This window comes from Mauremys mutica, chromosome 1 (assembly GCF_020497125.1).
Source record: "Mauremys mutica isolate MM-2020 ecotype Southern chromosome 1, ASM2049712v1, whole genome shotgun sequence".
NCBI classification, from domain to species: Eukaryota; Metazoa; Chordata; order Testudines; family Geoemydidae; genus Mauremys; species Mauremys mutica.
In genome coordinates, this window is record NC_059072.1 from 130,684,741 (window position 1) to 130,708,283 (window position 23,543).

Consider the following 23,543-nt stretch of genomic DNA (forward strand, 5'->3'; position numbering starts at 1 on the left):
ACACTAAAAGTTACTAAAGTTACACAAACAAATAAATTACAGGTGAAAAATACATCTGTTTATATACTATGAAGTGCTATCCCACCTAATCATGCCTCATTACCGTCTAACTGTTCCTTGGCTACAGCTGCACATAAGTAGAGAGATGTCTGGATATCTCTGCCTCTCACAATGAGACCTAGCAGTCTCATCCTTAAAATTCTGGCTTCCTGGGGAATCAAAAGGAAGAGGGAAAATTAATTGTCCAGCAAAGATGACAGAAAAGTTGCGAACAAGTGAAAAGTAACCTGATGATATCTAGCAAGAGGTTTCCTAAATCACATTGCTCCAGATCTGACATTTAGGCACTAACTCCCATTGATTTCAGTGGGAGTCAGGTGCCTAATGTCTTTGAGGATCTGGATCATAGAGTCTTCCAGGGTAGATAAGAAGCCTTTTATTTATTACAGTAGTGCCTAAAGGCTCCAAACAGTGACTGTACATACATAAAGAGTTTACAGTCTAAGTCAGGAGTCGGCAACCTTTCAGAAGTGGTGTGCCGAGTCTTCATTTATTCACTTTAATTTAAGGTTTCGTGTGCTGGTAATACATTTTAATGTTTTTAGGTCTCTCTCTCTAAGTCTATATATTATATAACTAAACTAGTGTTGTATTTCAAAATGTTTAAGAAGCTTCATTTAAAATTAAATTAAAACGTTGATCTTATGCTGCCGGCCCGCTCAGCCCACTGCTGGTCTGGGGTTCTGTTCACCTAGGCCGGCAGTGGGCTGAGCGGGGCCTGCGGCCGGGACCCCGGCTGGCAAGGGTCCGGCAGCCAGAACCCCAGACCGGCAGCGGGCTGTGCAGGACCGGCAACCGGGACCCCAGACTAGCAGCGGGCTGTGCAGGGTTGGTGGCCGGAACCCCAGACCAACAGTGGGATAAGCGGCTCAGCCCACTGCCGCTCAGGGGTTCCATCCGCCGGCTCCTGCCATCCGGGATCCCGGCTGCCGGACCCGCTCAGCCCGCTGCCAGTCTGGGGTACTGGCCCTGCCCACATTCAATGGGTACCTACCTTCTCCCTGGTTCTGGCCCATTCTCTTCCTCTCTCTGCACTGAGCTGAGGGTGGGAGTGCACTGAGCACAGGGCTGGTGGTGAAGGGTCTGGCCAGGAACTAGAATGAGGGAAGGGGCTCAGGGTTGGAGCAGGAGGTTTGGGTGTGGGGCACTTACCTGGGCAGCTCCCATTTGATGCGAGGGGTGCAGGTGGGAATGTGGGTGGTGGTGGTGCAGGAGCTCCCGTTTGGTGCTCAGGGTGGGGGTGGGGATGTGGGGGGTACAAGAGTCAGGATGTGGGGGGTGCATAGGGTGTGGGGGGGCTGGGTATGTGTGGGGGTGCCAGAGTCAGGGCTGGGGTCGTGGTGGGGGTGTGAAGGAGTCAAGCAGAGGGCTGGGTGTATATGAGGAGGGTACAGGGCTCAGGGCAGGGCCCTGGGGGTGTGTGGGGCACAGGGCTCAGGGCTCCGGCCTGGGGGGTCTGCAGGGCTCAGGACAGAGGACTGTGTGTGTGTGCGGGGGGGTCAGGGCAGGGGGCTGGAGGGGATATGCCCCTATTCCTCCCCCCCCTTCCCCAAGGCCCTGCCCCCGCTTCTTCTCGGCCTCCACCGGGAGCAGTGAGCACGCTGACTCTGTTCCTTCCCGAGCCCCTCCGTCGCAAGGGCCATCAGCTAATCGGCCGGCAGGGAGGGAGGGATGGAGAGGCGAAGGAGAGGCAGGAACCCAGCACACTAGACGAAGAGGCAGGGGAGCTGGCAGGACCAAGCTTCTGCCCATAGGCGTGTGCAGCACATTTCATTAGGGTGTGCACCCAGGGAGCCCTGCCCTAACCCTGCCCCCACCCTGCCCCCATCCACTCCCTCCTACTTCCTGCCCCCTGACTGCCCCCCTCAGAATCCCCAACCCCCCTGCTCCTTGTCCCCTGACTACCCCCTCCTGGGACCCCTGCCCCTAACTGCCCCCCAGGACCCTATCCCCTATCTAAACCTCCCTGCTCCTTGTCCCCTGACTGCCCCAACCCTTATCCACACCCCCGCTCCCACACAGACCCCCGGGACGCCCATGCCTATCCAACTGCTCTCCACCTCCTGAGAGGACTCCCAGAACTCCCGACCCATCCAACCCCCCCTGCTCCCTGACTGCCCTGACCCCTATTCACTCCCTGCCCCCTGACAGACCCCAGGACTCCCATGCCCCATCCAACCCTCCCTGCTCCCTGACTGCCCCCTCCAGAGATCTCCCGCCCCAACCACCCCGCGCGGGATCCCACCCCCTATCCAACCCACCCTGCTCCCTGTCCCCTGACTGCCCCCACCCCTTATCCACCCCCCCCCCCAGACCCAGACCCCTTATCAGGAGGCTCCTAGCAGCATGTTCTGCTCCGCGCAGAGCCAGACACTCTGCCCTGTGGGAGCGGGCAGCTCCTCCCCTCAGAGTGCTGTGTGCGCGGTGGCATGGCTCCGAATAAGCAGGGAGCATGTCTGCCTCCCCATGGAGCCAAACACTGCCCCATGGGAGCGGGCAGCCCCGGCCCTCAGAGCACTGCGCACGCAGCAGCCTGCGGGGCCCAATTCGAACAGTTTCGGCAGGGCCCCGGCAGGGATAACTTAAAAAAAAAATGTAAAAAAATCACGCGGGGCTTGTACTCACTGGGCGGTGCTCCAAGTCTTCGGCGGCACTTTGGCGGCGGGTCCTTCACTCGCTCCAGATCTTCGGCGGCACTGAAGGACCCGCCGCCAAAGTGCCGCCGAAGACCCGGAGCGCCTCCAGGTAAGTAAAAATTAAAAAGGCGCCTCTAGCCAGGGAAGGGATTCTCACTGGGTGCGGTGCCCTCTTAGGCGCGGGGCCCGATTCGGGGGAATTGGTGGAATAGGCCTAAAGCCGGCCCTGGCTCCAAGGGAGCGGGGAAGGCTGGGGAGGGGCCGGCGGCTTGCTGTGCTCGGCCTGGCGCTCTGGCCCGGGAGCGCGGATCCCGCGGCTTGCCGCACTGGGAGAGTGGGGCCATTTGCCCACCCCTGCATTAGGGTGGGCCTGGGCACACCCCATGCGCACTCCTATGCTTCTGCCCCCTGCCCCCGCGGGGGATGGGGGAGCAGAGGATGGAGAAGAGCGGGCCGAGCTGGGCAGGATTTTTAATGGCACGCTGCTGCCTGCCGGGACTCAGCTCGCGTGCTGTCTTTGGCATGCGTGCCATAGGTTGCTGACCCCTGGTCTAAGTGTATGAAGAGAGGCAACATGTGGCTATAACAGACTGTGGGGAGCGTAAGGTGACAATGAGACAAAAAACCTGGACAAAATATCTGTCAGGGTTTCTTCACCATATATCATGAAGCAAAATAACAGGCCACAAAGCCAGGCTCTTGGGCCCAGATCCTCAGTGGTATTTAGGGACCCAATTCCCATTTAAATTAATGGGAGTTAGGTACCTAAATACCTTTGAGGATCTTGGCCTATTCTCCTCTGTAGGACACCTTTAACTCTTTTAGTCCTGGTCTGTACACAAGGGTTGCATTAATATAAATTTCCTTTTGGCAGGAGTAGGTTTTCACACACATTTTTCTCCAACTGATGCATCCTAAGTTAAATCAACAGCTGTAACTCCCTTTTTTAGGGGTGCAGCTGTTGACTAGTGGAGTTAAATTGCTACCACATCAGTGTGGATGACTACTTACACTGATGTAAGTACATCGGTCCAAGAAGGCATCTCACTGCTATCCCATGCTGCACCAGACCCTGGAGAATTGACCTATCTGGTAATCTCTCTGAACTCAACTGCCCAGGACTCAGGCTGACCAGAATTTCCTCTTGGCTTTAAAAGGTCTTGCTAAATCACCCAGGCTACATAAGCTTTTGCTTCTTACCAAAGGGATATACTGCCTTGCACATCTGCTTGGACCTAAAAAGGAGGTAATGGACTCCACTGGATTCTGGGATGAGGAAACTCATGTTGGAATATGAAAGTCTACAGCACCTCTCAGAGCAGACGGTCTTTGGGTCTGATCCAATGCCCACTGAAGTCAATGGAAAAATTCCTATTGGATCAAGCATTGCCTGTTGACATTGGATCAGGTTCAGCGACCGGCTTCAGTCTACAACAGGGTTCCATGGTGAGTGTGTTGTCACCTGGAGCATGAGTTGCAGATCTATAATGATTGTGTAATCTCAGATATGGAGATTACAAATTATGTGTTACATTGATCATGTCCTGAATGTCCCTCCCCTCCTAGTTACCTGAGGCATTTAGCACCTAACTGTTGGATTTTTAAAAAAACATATTTACCGATTACCTTTAATGTACATTTAATGTTGATAGGAAATGCTGATTGACTCTCCTTATTATTTGAAGTCCTCCGTCCATGGGACAGATGCAGCACGGGCAGTGCCAGTACAGACTTCCATATGCTGCCCTCCCAATATGCTGGCAGTAGTAGATTAGTAGACGAGGAGAGTTACCTTCATACCCTTCCAACCTTGGCCTCTCTTCTGAGACTGCCAACAAGGGTTCCAGCTGCTTTGAGTTTTCATATTTTTTTGTGATGTAGACCCCATTAAAAGATGGATCAAGACCAACAATTCATTTCACATAGACCAACAGAATAGCCATTAAGTTGTAAAGGCTTTCAGGCACTGCTGATTATCCAGATTTAAACCAGTGACTTATACAAGAAAGGCTCCATATCACATTACCAATCCCCTGAACTACCCTTGCATGGACTAAAGAGCTCTTCAAGCAAATGGATCATATCCCTGCTGGGAGCAGTTTCAGCAATACCCCTTATTCTCCTTTTTCCTTGGTGGCAGACATATGCATTGTTTTGGCGTCTGTGTTGGCCTTTCCTGCGGGATGAAAAGTCTGGGGTTAGTGTTGTAACATTTTTATCCAGTAGTTTGCACTTTGTGGACTAAAGTGCTGAACAGTTCACAGCTGAGCCGATAGGCTCACTCACTTATTTATTTTATTCTGTTTTGGGAGTGCTTTCAAAAGGGAAAACTTTTTTTATTATCATTTTTTATTAGTGGATTAGTAGAAGAGAGACCTCTACTGGCTAAACTAGTGGAGCTGCTATAATTTTATTCTCCTGCACACTTCTGCCTTGTGACTCTGGCTTTAGACACGGTCTTTCTTTCCATTCAGCTATTTTCTGAATTCACTGCTGGTCCATACAAGTCTCCTGAGGAAATGTAAGAAGCTACATCTGACATTTTGTTTGAATGTTAAGGGAATATCTAGCCCTATGGCATCTGCTAGCTACCAAATTAGTAACAATGCCTAGTGTAGTGGGAATACTTAGCTTTTTTAAAATGGCGTTTTTTCTAGGAGATGAGTTGAGGGGGACTTGAGCACTGAAGCATGGGAGAGAATTGGAGGCTTATCAGTGATGGGAGGATAAGGCAGCAATTGTTTTCAGCTGCCTTTTATTCTCTTCTGTTCTTTTCCCCACTGTCCAGCTGTGTTACCCCTATCATTCTACGCTCGGGAAGGTTTAACCAACTAGCCTTCTGGTTTGGTGAGGTTTAGTTCCCTCTCTCTGCTATTACAGAAGAATTATATGGCAGACAGTTTCCATCTCTCTCAGCAATCACCGTGGTAGGTGACCAACTGTTTATATTTTGATGTTAGAAAAATGCTAAATATAAAGTGTGTTAGTAAAAATGTCCCTATTTGCACATATGTAAAGGAAAAATAGCTTTGGTGTTTATAAAAGGGTGGAATTGGGTGACTCACAGGATTGTTACTGGCATGTGGTGCCTTTAATCCCTAGGTTGCCTGTCCAGGTTGAAAGCTGTTGCCATCTGTGTTGTTCTTTGCACTAAAACAAATAGAGCTTGTGTTTAGCAATTTATTTTTATTCCAACATTACATAACACAGCAATCAAACCCTGTTGTAAGCTGCAGCTTGCAGGTCACTCTCTGACCCTACAGTCCAGGGCTCCACCTTCCAATGTACACGGTGTGACTCCTCTGACCTTTGCAGCCTCACTCACCCTATGTCCTTGCACGACAGCTGCACCTACACTATCTGACAGCTGTTTTGTGGCCTGTGAGAAATGAGTTGGTGGCCTCTGTCAGCTCTGAAGACTTGACTGGACTAGCATCAGACGATCCTGCTGCCACTTGGAATCTGAAATCTCTGAATATAACATTTGCAAATAGTTTGGCCAAAACAGACATGAAACAGGCATCTCCTGATCTAGATTGCTTTTACTTCCTCTTTTTTTGCAGGAGGACTACCCTGCATGGGTCTGAATAGATGGAAAAGCCCTGGATTCTGACTTCCTCCATTCCCACCCTTGGTGCAAAAGTGGCCTTGAGCACCACACTTGGGCCTTTCCCTCCAGCTGCTGGCACACCCCTATATAATGGTGGTGGCCGTGTGTGTGTGTCTGTCTCCTAAAACTATTCTGGCAGCTCTCTAATGGTTAGAGAACCTCTTTACATCATAGGTTTCCCTCAGAGGCTATTCCTGCCTTGCTTTTTTGCTGCCAGAGTGACATATAGGAGCATTAGGGCAACAGAGACTCAGACCCAAGATCTCTAGGGGAAAAAATTAAAAATATTTGCTAATGATTTTATTTTTGATGGAACTGCTAGTTGGAGGTTGGATCTACATTTTCTGCCCCATAACTTTTTTTTTTTAGTCTTTATCTAAGATAGTGCTTCATTAGTTTTGCCATAATTAACTGCAGAAGACGTGCAGAGTATTCCTAGATCTTACAGCTACCTATGGCATGACCTGGCATACAGGCCTACTACCAAAATTGGCATTGGTCCTATCACAATGGTTATCATGGCTGTGGAGCTGCTGCTGAGAGGCTGCCAGTTCCAAGTTTCACTTGGACAAAAAACAAGCTTCTGGAGTTCCCAAAACAATGGTCTCTACCTTAAGGCTCATTCTAGGGCCTGGTCTACACTAGGACTTTAATTCGAATTTAGCAGCGTTAATTCGAACTAACCGCTCAACCATCCACACCAGGAAGCCATTTAATTCGAACTAGAGGGCTCTTTAGTTCGAATTTGGTACTCCACCCCGACAGGTGGAGTAATGCTAAATTCGACATGGCTAGCTCGAATTAGGCTAGGTGTGGATGCAAATCGAACTTAGTAGCTCCGGGAGCTATCCCACAGTGCACCACTCTGTTGACGCTCTGGACAGCAGTCGGAGCTTGGATTCTCTGACCAGCCACACAGGAAATGACCCGGGAAAATTTGAATTCATTTTCCTGTCTGGGCACTTTGAATCTGACGTCCTGGCTGGACATCGGGGCGAGCTCCGCAGCACCTGCAACGATGCAGAGCTCTCCAGCAGAGGAGTCCGGCCAATCCAAGAATAGAAAGAGGTCCCCAGCATGGACAGACCGGGAAGTCCTGGATCTGATCGGTGTGTGGGGCGAGGAGTCTGTGCTGTCGGAGCTGCGCTCCAGCAAGCGCAATGCAAAGACCTTCGAGAAGGTCTCCAAAGCAATGATAGAGAAAGGATACAGCCGGGATGCAATGCAGTGCCGCGTGAAAATCAAGGACCTGAGACAAGGCTACCAAAAAGTCAGAGCGGCAAACGGACGCTCCGGAGCCCTGCCGCAGACATGCCGCTTCTACGAGGCACTGCATGCCATTCTAGGTGGGTCTGCCACCACTGCCCCACCAGTGACCGTGGACTCAGTGGATGGCATAGTGAACCTGGACAGTTCCTCCTCGATGTTCGCCGATGTGGAAGATGAGGAACGGTCTGTGGAGGATGGCGCAGGCGACAGCGAACACAATACTGCTTTCCCTGACAGCCAGGATCTCTTCATCACCCTCACAGAGATCCCCTACCAACCCTCCCCGGCCATTAACCCGGACTCTGAATCAGGGGAAGGATCAGGCGGTAAGTGATATAAACATGTAAACATTTATTTTTTATAAAACAGGTATAAAAAAATAGAAATACTATATATAAAATTTTCAGTGAAAAACTATATGAAAAGTAGGTCCACACATATAGGGATTGAACAATAATCCTCCAGGGACAATTCAAGAAAGGTCTCATTTAGGTCCTCGAAAAGCCTCCGCAGGAGGTTCCTGGGGAGAGGTGCCTTGTTGGGTGCTCCATGGAAGCACACTCTTCCGCGCCAGGACATCCTTATGTAGATGGGAATCATCGCCTCCACAAGCATGGCCGCATATGGTCCTGGTCTCTGCAGGGCTTCCCTTAGCATCCGCTCTTTGTGACTCCGAGGGACCCGCATCAGGGTGATCTCGTTCATGAAATGCTGCATCTAATTAGGGCAATTAGTGTATTGTTACTGTTGTGAATGGTTAACTTTTACTTTGCATAACAATGACCCTCGCTTAACAGCCACGTGTTGTAGGCCACATAGGAAAAGCATACATTGATCTTTCCCGTGCACTGGCGGGAGTGGCTGGAAAAGGGTCAGAGTATATGATTTCCAGATTGCCTTTAGCGGGAGGGCACAGCTATCCATTAACTGATAAGCAGAATGTACTGTAAGGCTTACCAGGACTGTCTGCTAGACGGATTCAGCTGTCTCTCCCCACTTGTCCGCTCTCCTGTGCAATGCCGCAGCCAATGAGAGCGTATTCCGAAATCTCGAACTTGTCCTGAGATCTCGTGAGACTTGTTGCCCTGTATGGTCTTGTTCAGAGAAACTGACTAGACTGTGTTCACTGTTCGCAAACATGTATCTGTTCAAGGAAATCAGTTACTTTTCCCATCACACAGCTTCGGCTCTTTCCCGGACTGCCCCGGCATCCCCCTCGCAGAGGCTGGCGCAGATTAGGCGGCGAAAGAAAAAGACTAGGGACGAGATGTTCGCGGAACTGATGGCTTGCTCCAGAGCCGAGGCGGCAGAGCAGAGACAGTGGAGGGAGACCCTATGTCAACAGCATCGCACACACATCGAACGGGAGGACAGGTGGCGGCAGGAAGACCAGCAGGCGACTCAAACGCTGCTTGGGCTAATGAGGGAGCAAACGGACACGCTCCGGCGCCTTGTTGATGTTATGCAGGACCGCAGGCAGGAGGACAGAGCCCCCCTGCAGTGTATCTGCAACCGCCCTCCCCCGCCAAGAAGTCCTGCCCCCCCCTCACCCAAAAGTACAAGACGGCGGGGCGGTAGGGGCCGTGAGAACTGTCACTGCACCACTGCATAGCGCTAATGTACCACACACCTCTCACGCTATAAATTTGTAGAAGTGCTTCCCTTACAGGCTCACCCAGTCCCAAATCCAAGTTTCATCCCCCCAGTGTGTATTAGATTATTAAAAGCTGTTTGCTGTTATTCACTGTTTCAGTCACGTCTTTCGTGTCAGAGGATTTTTTTGTGTATGGGGGGGAGGGGATTTATAATTGCACGGTATAGCCTACATTACCAGGGTACAGACTTGGGGCCATGATCAACTGCAGGGCACACACACACTGCAGTCAGTAGGCACCAGGGTCACTCTGTGTGGTGTATGCTGCCCCGGGTCATTCTGTGATGTGTATGCTTGTCCAGGGTCCTAGCGCCTGCCACCCCCTTAATGTTAAGGCACGCTGCCCTTACCATGCACTTCCACCGTAGCAACGAGCCTCTCCGCTGCCCTGAGCCCCAACAAGAGCCCTCATCCACGGACAGATACTCACCCTTCCCCCACACCCCTCACCCCTTCCTACGCCCAAACCCGCAGCCCACTGCCGTCATCCAAACCCCTATCCAAAGAAGGCACCACTCGCCCCTTCCTGCAAACCCACCCCTTCCCGCAAACCCTCCCCTTCATGCACAACCACTTGCAACCGTCCCCCACCCCAGAGACCTATGTAGGAGCAGGAGGATGTCGTTCCTCTATGGAACAAGCGGTCTGTACATCAGTGCACACCGTGCCCAGCACAGTATGCGTCCATGTTTCAACACCTAAACAGAAATGCAAAGTAAAACAAAGATTTATTAATAATGAGTGTTACAATTAATTTGCTTTAAAACGTGCTTTGGAAGTGGGGGAAACTTGGAGAACGGGGTATGTAACCGCAGATCGAAATCGACACATACAGACACAGGCCCAGGGTCAGTTTCTCTTGAAAGCAAGTGGAGAGTCATAGGTTACCCTGCTCTCCGAGGAAACTTGCTTTCAAAGCCTCCTGGATACACAGTGCTTCCCGCTGGGATATTCTCTCGGCACGGGTGTCTGGCTGAGCGTAAACTGCAGCCAGGCGATTTGCCTCAACCTCCCATCCGGACAAAAAGGTCTCGCCCTTGGTCTCACAGAGATTGTGTAGCACACAGCAAGCAGCAATAACTACGGGGATATTCTTTTCGCTGATGTCCGAGCGAGTCAGTAAGCTCCGCCATCTCCCCTTGAGACGTCCGAAAGCACACTCCACCACCATTCTGCACTTGCTCAGCCGGTAGTTGAAGAGTTCCTTCTCACTGTCCAAGGCGCCTGTATAGGGCTTCATGAGCCAGGGCATTAGCGGGTAGGCTGGGTCCCCGAGGATCACTGTAGGCATCTGCACATCCCCAACCGTTATTTTGTGGTCCGGGAAGAAAGTACCTGCCTGGAGGCGTTTAAACAGACCAGAGTTCCTGAACACACGCGCGTCATGAACCTTGCCCGCCCACCAACGAAGATGTTGGTAAAACGTCCCCTATGGTCTACCAGTGCTTGCAGCACCATTGAAAAGTAGCCCTTTCGGTTAATGTACTCGCTGGCCTGGTGGGCTGGTGCCAGGATAGGGATGTGAGTCCCATCTACAGCCCCACTGCAGTTTGGGAATCCCATCGCGGCGAAGCCATCTATGATGTCCTGGACGTTTCCGAGAGTCACTACCTTTGAGAGAAGTTGCTCAACGATTGCGTGGGCTACTTCAATCACAGCAACCCCCACGGTAGATTTGCCCACGCCAAAGTGGTTCGCTACTGACCGGTAGCTGTCTGGCGTTGCAAGTTTCCAGAGGGCTATGGCCACTCGCTTCTGCACACTCAGGGCTGCTCGCATCCGGGTGTCCTGGCGCTTCAGGGCAGGGGACAGCAAGTCACAGAGTTCAAGGAAAGTGCCCTTACGCATCCTGAAGTTTCGCAGCCACTGTGATTCATCCCAGACCTGCAGCACTATGCGGTCCCACCAGTCCGTGCTTGTTTCCCGGGCCCAGAATCACCGTTCCACACTATGAACTTGACCCATTGCCACCATGATCTCCACTGCGCGGCGTACCCTGCTTTGTGAGAGGTCTGCGCCACTCTGTGAATTCCTGTCCTCACCGCGCTGCTGGAGCCTCCTCGCCCGATTTCTCAGCAGCTGACTGTGGAAGAGGTGGACGATAAGGTGCGAGGAGTTGACAACGGCCATAAGTGCAGCGATGATCGCAGCGGGCTCCATGCTCGCAGTGCTGTGGCGTACGCGCTGTAACCGACAAGAGAAGGGCGCGAACAGATTTCCTGCCGGAGCTTTCAGGGAGGGAGGGCGTGATTGACGGTTCAATGACAACAGTTACCCAAAAGCACCCTCGACACATTTTTCCCCCAGGAGGCATTGGGAGCTCTACCCAGCATTCCAATGGGCAGCGGGGACTGCGGGAACTGTGGGATAGCTTCCCACAGTGCACCGCTTCCAAAGTCGACGCCAGCCCCGTTACTGTGGACTCAGAAATTCGAATTAGTGTATTTACTGTGGATACACAAATTCGACTTCATAAGGTCGAATCCACAAATTCGACTTAAGTAGATTCGAAATAGTCTTGTAGTGTAGACAAGGCCTAGGACTGACATTTTTCAACTGCTATACAAATGAGCTTCCCTGCACTAATGCCAGATGTTTTATCAAGGCAGATGACATCTGTCTGGCAGTGCAGGACCAGGATTTCAGTCACCTAGAAGGAGTCATGAATGAAGATATGAGAGAGGTGACCCACCAGTGTAAAAGATGGAGACTTTAACCAAGTGCAAAAGAGTAACTTTCCAGCTATTTCCATCTAAACCACACAAAGGCCAACAGATACATCTTCCTGAGTGGCTGCAGGGTGGACCATGACCCAAAGCCTGTGTGTTCAGGTGTGACACTGGACCGCACAATGACATTCAAGGAACACCTTGTCAAGACCTCTCTGAAAATAAAGACTAGAAACAACCTGATCAGTAGACTAGCTAGTTCAACCTGGGGAGCCAGTGCTTAATTTGTTCCAGAGCTTGCTGGGCCTGAGCCCTGGCACCTTTAGGCTTGGCAGTTCATAGTCCCGGCATCTCTGGGCTTGCTGCATGCATTATGAATCTAAAAAAATTGCTTGAGCCCCGGCACCTCTTTACAAATTAAGCAGTGTGGGGAGCCTACGTGCAGACACTAAGAAGCTCTGGGTTTGCCATTTGCTATTCTGTAGCACAAGATTGCTCTTTGATGTGGCTCAGCTTCTCTCACACAGGACTAATGGACAGTCAGCTGAATGAAACTGTGTGCACAACAACTGGTACCATGAGACCAACCAACTAGGCCTGGCTGCTGGTCCTGTCCAGCGTTACCCCTTCTGACATCAGGTGACAAGTTGCCTTGCAGAATCTGTTACTTAAGATGCAAGACATGTCACATCTACCCCTGTTTAAAAGATGTGCCCAATCCACTGATCTACCACCGTTTGGATAGTTCCTTTAAAGAACCTTGATGTTACCTCCAGATGGTGTACTAGGTGGCAAGAACAAGCTTCACACGTAGCCAATGACTATCTCACGACAGATCTAACAGTCCAGCCCCCTTAGTTTTACCTTCCAGGTCATCTGTGGGCAAAGCTCACTTGCTTCAAATGTAGAATGATCAGATGTAGTGCAACAGTGGGGCCTTTGTGACTCACCCTTTTGCCACTGTGGTCAATTAGAAGAGGTAGATGAAAGACTTGCAGACTGCATCCATCAGCAAGGGCTGCCTGGTTCCCTCGTGGACTTGCACAATGCCCTTCCCTCAGCTATTGAACGGTTAAGACATTTAGACTAACACCCTTGACTGCAATGTCTATGTAAATGCAATCACAATAAAAAACCTGGCTAAAATATATTTTAGCCAACACTAAAAAAAAGGGTCACTGTTAACAGATCGATTGGAGCCAGGACTAATACTGGAATGGATGACACTGACAGGAAAGCTCAAGTTAGCATTTTGCATCATGCTAAGATTTAGATTTATAAAACAGGCATTGCACTGGGATGATTGGATGTTCACATTTCAACATGACCCTATGCTGCCTGATCCTTTCTGTTGCCTTGTCTCTGCCTGTACCTTCCCAAAGCCTATTAGCTGTGCTGCCTTCCCAATGATGTGCACTACTTACTGATCAGCTGAGATGAGAGAACAGAGACAGGATTCTCAAGCCTGCAGTAGCAGCTGCTCTAGGCTTCTGTAGGAGAAAGAACCTCACAGCCCTAGCAAGGTGTGGATTCTTGAGCTTGTCAGTGCCCAGGCTCGGTTGTGAGGAAGTTCTTTGGTTCTGTCATTATCTAGGCCAGGGGTTGGCACCCGGCGGCATGCGAGCCGATTTTTAGTGGCACTTTGCTGTCAGCCAGGGTCCCGGCCGCTGGCCCTGCTCAGCCTGCTGCCGGTCTGGGGTTCTGTCCGCCGGCCCCGCTCAGCCCGCTGCCTGCCTGGATGAGCGGGCTGAGTGGGACCGGTGGCTGGGACCCCACCTGGCAGGAGCTGGCGGACGGAACCCCAGACCGGCAGCGGGCTGAGCCGCTCAGCCCACTGTTGGTCTGGGGTTCTGTCCGCCGGCCTCTTGCCAGCCAGGGTCCTGGTCCCGCTCAGCCCGCAGCCAGTCTGGGGTTCTGTCCGCTGGCTCCTTGCCAGCCGGGGTCCCAGCCCCGCTCAGCCCACTGCCAGCCTGGATGAACGGAACCTCAGGCTGGCAGCGGGCTGAGCAGCGCTGGGGGTTGGGACCCCGGCTGGCAGGATCTGGTGGACGGAAGGGGTCCTGGCTGCTGGCCTCACTCAGCCTGCTGCCGGCCTGGGATACTGGCTGCTGGCCCTGCTCAGCCCACAGCCAGTCTGGGGTTCCAGCCACCGGCCCCCTGCCAGCTGGGGTCCTGGCCACCAGCCCCGCTCAGCCCGCAGCCAGTCTGGGGTCCTGGCCACCAGCCCCACTCAGCCTGCTGACAGCCTGGGATATCAGCTGCCAGCCCCGCTCACCTCACTACACTATTATTTACTTTACATACAACAATAGTTTAGTTATATAATATAGATTTCTAGAGAGAGCCCTTTAAAAAACGTTAAAATGTATTACTGGCACGCAAAACCTTAAATTAGAGTGAATAAATGAAGACTTGGCACCCCACTTCAGAAAGGTTGCCGACCCCCTGATCTAGGCTGTGTCAGGCAGAAGATCTTTGGTTAAGCTGTAGTTCAGAGATGGAGAAGAGACAGCACTTCTACATTCCTATCACTTTCACGCTGGCCAGGCCTTAGCAGGAGTAGAATATTCAGGCCTTCCTGGTTCTAGTAGGAGGAGGAACTCGAAAGGCCCGCTCAGTTCATGTCACTAAAAGAGGAAAAATTTAGGCCCAGCTAAAGAAAACCAAGACAGCAAAGGGAAATGTCTCCATCATCTGTCACATTAATTCTAACTGCAATTCAAAATTGTTCTCCTTGTTTGCACACCTCCCCATGCACTATCCATTCTACCCCTCTGCCATCATTTACTGCCCTGCCTAATCATTCCGCTATTCTTCATTTCTGCAGCTCTGCCCCATGAGGGCTGCTTTTTCACAGATACAGCCCCATTTAGGTGAGATATGTCTACACTTTGAGCTGGGGATGTGATTTTTACCTCAAGGAGACATACTAGTGCTAGATCTAATTGAACTAGTGTGCTAAAAATAGTGTAGCCATGGTGGTGCAAGAGGTGAGTAGGGCCTTGCTGGCCTGAGTACGTGCCTAGTCTCTCACATGGGGATGCACTCAGGGCAGCTAGCCCCTCCCTTTGCTTACATGGCTGCAGATAGACTCTATTTAGAGCGCACTAGCTCAATCAGCGCTAGCACAGGCGTAGCTCCTCGAGGTGGGAATCACCCCTCTAGCCTGTAGTGTAGACATAGCCATAGAAATCTCCCTCACTCTGTACCACGGCTTCAATTTTTATTAGCTCTCACCTTAAAATGTAGCTCTGCTCTAAAATGTGACTGTAAAAATGACACATTGCTTAACTAATCTGCTCACTGTAAGTTTTCAGAGTTGTATCTGTTGATTTTAAAATAAGCTTCCCTGGAAGTTCTGGGGAGTCAATTCAGCCAAGAGAGAGCGGAGCTGGCTTTCATTCCTTCTTGGGTATCATCAGCACAACTGTTTACTAAACCCCAAGCAATTACACCTATGCAAACCCACTGATGACATTGAGTTTACACAGCTGTCACTGAGGACATAATTGAGAGACAAAAGGTTGCACAGTTGTCACTGGAGGTATCATTTGGCCTGCAGAGTCTCTCTATTACTGGTGATGAGTAGGAAAGAACCCAGCTTGTGTTTCAGACCTCAGTGTGTGTTTGCCGGTCTGGAATTAGGAAAATTGAGCCAAATAAATTCAAGGTCTTGGCTCTTGTCTTCAAGGCACTCAGTGGCTTGGGCCTAGCATATCTAAAAGATTGCCTAAAGCGTGATGAAGACCGTGATTAACAGCCCTGCTCATAAGGCCCAGGGGACATAGGTGCTGGAACTAAGAGTACAGGGGGTGCAGCAGCACCCCCAGCTTGAAATGGTTTCCATCACTTACCATTTGGGTCAATGGTTCTCAGCACCCTCACTATTCAAATTGTTCCAGCACCCCTGCCAGTGGAATATTCTACAATAAGGCTAAATCTCCTCTGTGCGGTAGATAAAGCTTTCTTGGGGGCTGGTCTGAGAATGTGGAATGAATTCCCACAGGAGTTTCCACAAGTCTCAACACCTTCTGCTCTAAGTGCAAGGTCCACATCTTTGACCTTGCTTTCTCTAATATAAACACATACAGTGTGTAAAGTAAAAGAAAACCCAAAACAAAACTCTCCCAAAACAAAAAAACAAAACAAAAAAACCAACTTTGCACACAGTTCTCCCCTGGGGAGAGGATGAGAGAGAACAAACCACATGTGGCAGATATTAGTCACATCTCTTAATGCACTACTGGAAGACACTCAGATGCTACAGTGATGAAGGCAGTATAAGAACCTTTATAGAATAAAAAATAAGTACACATTTTTCCAGTGAATGAGGCACATTTGATATGGAAATCCTTGAGAGGCAATAAACACGGAGCACAAAAATGTCATTCTCTTTATAGAGTCATTTTTCAGAGTATAACTATATTTTCCCAGTAGCTTACGATTCAGGTGACCATATCTTCATAATTGAAAAACAGGACTCTGTAGCAGGGTGAACCCCTGCTCCGGCCCTGAGGGGTTTAAAAGCGGCCTGGCAGGGCTTGAGAGCTGTGGCTCTAAAAGCTGGGCTGATTGGGGAAGTGGCTGCAGCTGGGCCACACCCCAATCAGGCCACAGCTGGCCCCTATAAAAGGCTGGAGGCCAGAAGCCAGACAGTCTCTCTCTGCCTTCAGAGAGAGAAGGGCCTAGCTGCAGGGAGCTAGACCGGGTACCTGAGTGAAGCAGGGCTGGGGAAAGGCTGAGGAGCTGGGGAGCTCCAGCCTGGAAAGCCCCAGGCTACGGCCTAGCAGAGGGCTAACAGGTACTGGGGGTTGCAGGGGGCAGCCCAGGGGTAGGCCAAGGCAGCAGGTCCAAACCCCTTTGCCTGTGATGAGTAGGCTGATACTGCAGTCTGCCCCAGAGTGTGGGGCTAGACAATGACTGGCAGTAGCCAATACTGAGGCAAGGTGGGGATAGAAGGTGGGGGTTCCCTGGGGAGGGGAGACCCTAAGAGAAAGGGGTTACTGCTAGGGGCAGCACCCCATGTAAAAGGGCACCGGGTCCAGGGAGGGACACGGGGGCCTGAAGACAGGTGGATCACCGGCCTGCAGAGGGCGCTCCAGCGCTGGACAGAGCTAATTCCCGGAGTCACCAGCAGGAGGCGCCGCGGGGGTGAGTCCAACCCGTTACATGTGGTGGAGAATGCGGGCATAGCGGTCCGCCCCTGATACAAGGGGCCAGGGCAAGGACTATGGGACTATTGCCTGGACTTTGAGACTTGAGAGATAAAACAGTGGAGAAAATGACAAAGATGGACTATTATTGGAGAGCCTGTGTGGCCCGGCTCGCCGAGCAGCAAGCGCGGCTGCTTCAGCTGCTGCGGGGGCGGGCACATGGACCTCAACGGGGGCCAGGCACCTTGGGCCGGAGGCAAGTGCCAGGGCCTAAAGACTGTTTCGCCTGTGGGCAACGTGGACACTGGAGAAGGGTGTGCCCCTACTGGGTTGGGGCAGAGAGGCCTCACCCAGACAAGGCTCCCCCTGTGAAGGTAACAGGGGGGCCCCCAGCTTGTTGGGTCTGTGGGGAGTCGGGACACCTGAAAAAGGAGTGCCCTCATGGAGCTCCCAAGGCCCGGGCCAGCCCAGAAGAAAGGGCTAGGGCCCAAACAACCAAGACTGGGGCCGTGGCAGGGGGAAGGCGCTGAGGGTGCTTCCACTGCCACACCAAGGGCCACATAAAGAGGCATTGTCCCCTGTAACACAGAGCACATTTTTTTTGGTGTAGCAATACACCTTGAACAAACCCATTGTTTTGTTTGATTAAATGGAAAACTGGGATATTTCAGATTTCTCAAAAGAAGTCCCTGGGACACTGGCCAAGGCTGCCCAGGTTCAACAGAGATGTACACTCTCTTTGCTTATGATTGATTCTTTGAAGAGTTCTGTGACGTTGTATAGGAAGACATTATGTAAAATATAAACTGCATTTGTTCCCTTTGGCTCCAGTAAGGCCTGACCCGACTCACAGTTAAGTCAATGGTACCTGAGTCAGTCTCATAGACTCCACGTGAGTTTAAGGATCTGCATTAGCACATTTATTTGCAGGATTGGGCTCTAAGTCAGTGATGAAATAAAGCGAGCCTTTTTAATTCACCACATGGCAAGGTAAGAAGGTACAAAGGAGACGATGGGGGCAAATGGGTTGACAGCACTTGTTTAAATGCAAATATTTTTTTGACAGTGAATCAAAGCAGCCAAGGGAAGCTATGAAAACCACAGGAAATGTAAATAGATATTTTGGGTTTTTTTTTTAAGTCTGATAAATGTAAAGTTTTGTGAAATGTGACAAACCTTCTTTTGCCCATATAAAGAACACAAAGGATGGTGGAGTTTTTTTTCCAAATTGTCAGAAATTATCACTGTCAAGAATTCTGGCTGAAGATAAATCATCTGTTTTATTGTTGCATATGACCTTTAAGCAATAGATTTATGGTAAGCCAGGGTGGCAACCTTAAAAGACCAGAAGAAATTAAGGACACCAGGATTACGTATGAAAGTCTGAACATAATTTTCCGCTTATTTAAGCCAGTCACAAAGAATTACAAGATTTCTTGGGCCAGACTCTGGGCAAAGAAGGTGATTTTCACTTTTTAACTTGCAATGACCAGAGGTTTAGGTTTGTCCATAATTCTTATTCAACATGAGAGATGCTCCCTACTGACAGGTGGCCACCAGTTTTCTCTGTGGGAACACAGCAGAGATAGGCTATACTCCAGCTTTAATATACACTTACGTGGCTAAGAAATGATGTACAGGCTTTTTTAAAGAAGGGGTGTGCCTGCTTTGAAAAGATCTCCAAAGCTAGCTCCCCAAATTTCAAACCTCTGAGAATGGAGCCAAGGTCCTTCCAAAGTCAACAAGTCTGGCTGGAAGACTGAGGGGCTTCTACAGGAGTCAAAAGGTGCATGCTGTAGGCCTGGCTTGCCATGAGCCACTGATTCACCACGTGACCTTTGCTGCAATTTGTTGCCACTTTGAAAAGCAGCTGTCGCATTTGAACTGAACTTCCCTGTGTAAATGAATATTGACAGGTAGGACAGGATTTTGGCTGTAAATGGGCAGCACAGAATTCTCCTGGAGAGGGGAGCTTTCTGCTGGCATGAAGCTGGCAGATTCAGTTCCTGTGCCAGCTTCTCCTCAGAAAATGAAGGGGGAAGGTGGGGTAGGGAAGAGGTACAGCAGAACTAAACTAGACTGATCTCCTACTGGTGTAGGCTCTCTTAGGAATCCTATGCCTGTGCATGGCTGCTTTAACTTACACAATGCCATGATCAAGGCAATGTATCTGCCTAACTCTTTGTGGAACTCTCTTGTGGTGATTGGAGTTCAGATGCAGAAGAGAATCTAACCCATGATGCCTATCTCCATCTAGAGTGGGATGGTGGATTATAAAGGTTTTATCAATAGTTTTAGAATGGGCATATTAGCTATGAGTGCATCCTCCCAGACAAGTGGTGAGGAATACTCTGAAAACACACAGAGTTGTGTGTGTGTGTGTAACTTTACTTGTGTGAAGTAGGCCTGGAGCCACAAAGGGACCAAGACGTTGTGAGACTGTGTTTCAATACCTACCTTTCTAAGTGCTAGAAAATCACAGGAAAACACTGGGATCCACAAATCCTGAGTTAGGTGCCTAGTCTCCCTATAACATGAATGGGGAGAGGAAGGGGTCAGGGAGTGTGATTCACAAAGCCAGCATGGTGGTCAGTGAGCTGCCTAAGTTAGCCAACAGAAGATGGCAAGGAGAGGAGTGTGGCTAAGCACCACCCCGCTCACAAAGTGGCATTTAAGTTCTGGCTGCAGGGAGGTGCCTATCTCTGCTCACAATCCATGAACCAGAGGGAAGATTGGTGCTGTTTGTATGTGGAGCCTGCTCTGGTGGGCATGCTCGGAGGCTGCCTAGATCTACACAAAACAGCTGAGGGGAAGACCTCCTTCAGAACTTGAGCATGATGGTTCTCAAACTTTTTGTATTGGCGACCCCCTTCACATAGGAAGCCTCTGAGTGCAACCCCCCCCTTAAATTAAAAACCACTTTTGTATATTTAACACTATTTTAAATGTTAAATTTAAAACCCTATTGTTTAACATGAATTTGCCTTTTCTCCCCACTTTTAAAGTAAGATTAAAACATTTTAATCAAATTATTATTATAAGCAGAAAAATTATTTAAAAAAATATTTACTTTTTAATGCAATTATTTTTGTCAATATCACTTTTTGCAGCAGACTTAGTGCGCCACTACCTTAGGCCTGGTCTATACTATGGGGTGGGGGGGTCGAACTAAGGTACGTGACTTCAGCTACGCGAATAGCGTAGCTGAAGTCAAACTACCTTAGTTCGAATTTCCTACCTGCCCAGACGCCGCGGGATCGAACTCCACGGCTCCCCCGTTGACTCCGCCACCGCCGTTCACGGTGGTGGAGTTCCGGAGTCGACGGGAGCGCGTTCGGAGTTCGAACTATCGTGTCTAGATTAGACGCGATAGTTCGAACTCCGAGAAGTCGAACTCTCCGCGTCGACCCAGTGGGTAAGTATGGACCTACCCTTACTTCTGTGCTGCTGCTGGCGGTGGTGCTGCCTTCAGAGCTGGGCAGCTGGAGAATGCCATCTGCTGGCCGGGCACCCAGTTCTGAAGGCAGCGCTACCATCATCATCAGCAGCAGCAGCCACCCTGAATTGTAGAGTAAGAAGCAATGCCATGCCATGCCACCCTTCTGTGTAATGTTTGCCCTTTATGCTAGGAGGGATGGTTACAGGGTCTTAAGGCAAATTTTGAGGTGGCTATAGCCCCTGCAGGCACCCCCACAGTGCCACCCCTACCTGTGTGTCTGATTGTTAAATTATAAATTACTTTTTTATTTGCTGATCTCAGGGCTGGTCTACACTAAGGGGGAAAATCGATATAAGATACGCAACTTCAGCTACGTGAATAACGTAGCTGAAGTCGAAGTATCTTATATCGATCACTTACCCGTCCTCACGGCGCGGGATCGATGTCTGGGGCTCTCCATGTCGACTCCGCCACCGCCGTTCGCGGTGGTGGAGTTCCGGAATCGATAGGAGCGCGTTCGGGGATCGATATATCGCGTCTAGATGAGACGCGATATATCGATCCCTGAAAAATCGATCGCTACCCGCCGATACGGCGGGTAGTGAAGACGTAGCCTCAGTGTTCTGATTGGTCTGCGGTTTAATGCAGCTCTTCAACTGCTGAACAATCAAACCCTCAAATGTCTCAGTTCCACCTTTTTAGTCTCAAGACAACAAACCTGCATGCACGATACTACAATCCTGAGTCTAATTTCCTTAAAGTGGTGATAAAACAAAAATATATTTTGTTTAGGAGTAACAATCACTGCATTATACGTTTACAATACTTTTTGAAGTAAATACACTACATTGTGATGGAAAGCTGTGTATAATTTTCTAAAACACTAGATTTAAACTATATATTTTATGGCTGTTGCCCTCTGTTTTATGCATGTACTTGCAACCTCCATGTTATTACCCCCAGGGGGGGTCACAACCCCCAGTTTGAAAACCCCTTCTTTAGCCCAACCATCAGGGTGCTCACCTGGGATGTGGGAGACCTCTTGTTCCAGTTGCCTCTCTGCCTGATGAGGCAAAGGGATTTGAACAGAAGCTTATCACCTCTCTGCTGCATACTCTAACCACTGGGCTATGGGATATTCTGATGTAGGGCTCCCTCAATCTAACCTGTTGAAGTTGTTCCACTTCAATTAAATAATTGAATAACTAAATATTGATTGGGCCAGAAAAAGAGTAAGAATGTCTCTGTAGCCCAGCATTTAGAGCACTCACCTGAGAGATAGCAGCTCCCTAGTCATCTCTGCTCCTGATCAAGCAGAAGGGGGATTTGAACTAGGGGCTTCCCACATTTCAGGAGCGTACCCAAACCACTGGGCTAAGAGTTACAAAGGATAGGCTCTACCTTGCTTTTTTTTGGTAGATCTCAGCAGCCGCTGAGCATGCTTACAGGCCTTGCACATGACTTAGGCAGCCAAATGCCTATCTTCCCCCATTTGTGAATCACTCTGGGGCTTAGGCTGGAGATAGGTGTTTGAGCGCCTAGAGGGAGGCCGCAGTGCACGTGCTCGGAGACTGCAACGTAGGCACCTAGGGAACTTTTGCAGCAGAAGCTGAGGTGCTGAGGGAGTTTAGGCACTTACAGGGTATGGTGGCAGCCAAGCGGGAGTTTTGTGGATCACAGTGGTGCCTAAAAATGGGATGTAGGCACTTAAGTCTGGGAGTTAGGCATGTAAGTACTTTTGTGGATCTGGGCCTAAGTGCGTGGGGCCTGTATCTTTATATTGCGCTACACAATCACAATGTCAGGCTACATCACCATGCATGTTTGTATTCTGTATATGACACATTTTACAAGAAAATTATTTTTGAAATGTTTGAGAGAGTTAAAAAAATTATTGTGACTATTATTTTGTATTTGGTTGCCTGTGCAACTTCAATTTGGCCTCCTTGACCATATGATTATGGTCTGGTCTTTAATTACATGATTACATACTATTTTTTCTTGAGGACCCCTGCCTCATTCAATATTTCTTTTTATCCTCTTCATTCAAATCCATCTTACAGACTCTGCACTGAATACAAAATTATTAGTTTCTTCATGGGCTTTTCTGTGGTGCTTTTACAGTAGTACCCGAGTGCTTCATAAACATTAGTCAATGTGTCATCCTAACATCCTGAGATTAGCTGGTGTTATCCCCTTTTTACAGCTAGGGAGCTGAGGTACAGAGAAATTAAGAGCAACATTTTCAAGTGTCATCTAATTTTGGATGCCCAACTTGAGACACACTCATTTTCCAGAGGACTTGGTATTTTTTCGTAGCACATTAAAAGACAGTTCTAACTGACGTCAGCTGCACCTGTGAGTGCTCAGCGCCTCTGCAAGTCATTGTCTCAAGTCAGGCACCCAGAAAATGAGGAACACAAAATGAGTGACAACCCGAGAAAAGGTTGGTTTAAGTGACTTGCGTATCATGTAGGGACTCTGTGGCAGAGGCAGGGGTAGAATCCATTTCTCCAGGGTAGCATTCAACTGCCTTAACAATGAGACCAACCTTTCTCTTCCAGCACTTGTTGAGTCCCAAGAGAACTGTCCATCCTGTGCACTGAAGGAGGCAGGAGTCCTGTGGAAAAGAAGACTATGTGATCATGTTATTAAAGACAGTATTATAATGCATATGCAGAAGTGGGCAAATTAAGGTTGCATAGGCAGTCTTAAATCTGACATTGCCTAACTTTAGAGAGCTTAACTTTGCAACCTTAATAATGTTCTTCTACCATAGGAAATTATACACACAAACTATTTTTTTTTAAACCACAAACTGAAAAAAAAACCCCACCAGAAATTCAATCAAGTGGAGCTATATTGACCCCCATCTTGGGTCATTAGCAGAGTTCAAATCTTTAGGTTCACAGCACCGGCCTCTACCATTTAAGCTAGCAGAGTAACAGATAGCAGTAACAGGCTGTTATCCTCTATGTGGACCAGCCACTAGAAAGGATGAACCACATACTTTGCCAGAGGGTTTCATAGCTTTTCTGACAGCAGAGGAATTT

At 49.5% G+C, this 23,543-nt stretch overlaps 1 long non-coding RNA gene across 2 annotated transcripts; it reads right to left on the reverse strand.

Moving 5' to 3' along the window:
• Window positions 1-4,742: 4,742 nt before the first annotated feature.
• Window positions 4,743-23,110, reverse strand: LOC123360603. Of its 2 annotated transcripts, none has more exons than XR_006576039.1 (3): window positions 23,042-23,110; window positions 5,762-5,846; window positions 4,743-4,872 (listed from the first exon to the last, which is right to left on the reverse strand). It is a non-coding gene; the product is annotated as an uncharacterized LOC123360603 (long non-coding RNA). The 2 variants fall into 2 exon arrangements; XR_006576040.1 differs by lacking the exon at window positions 23,042-23,110 and adding an exon at window positions 12,669-12,767.
• Window positions 23,111-23,543: the final 433 nt, after the last annotated feature.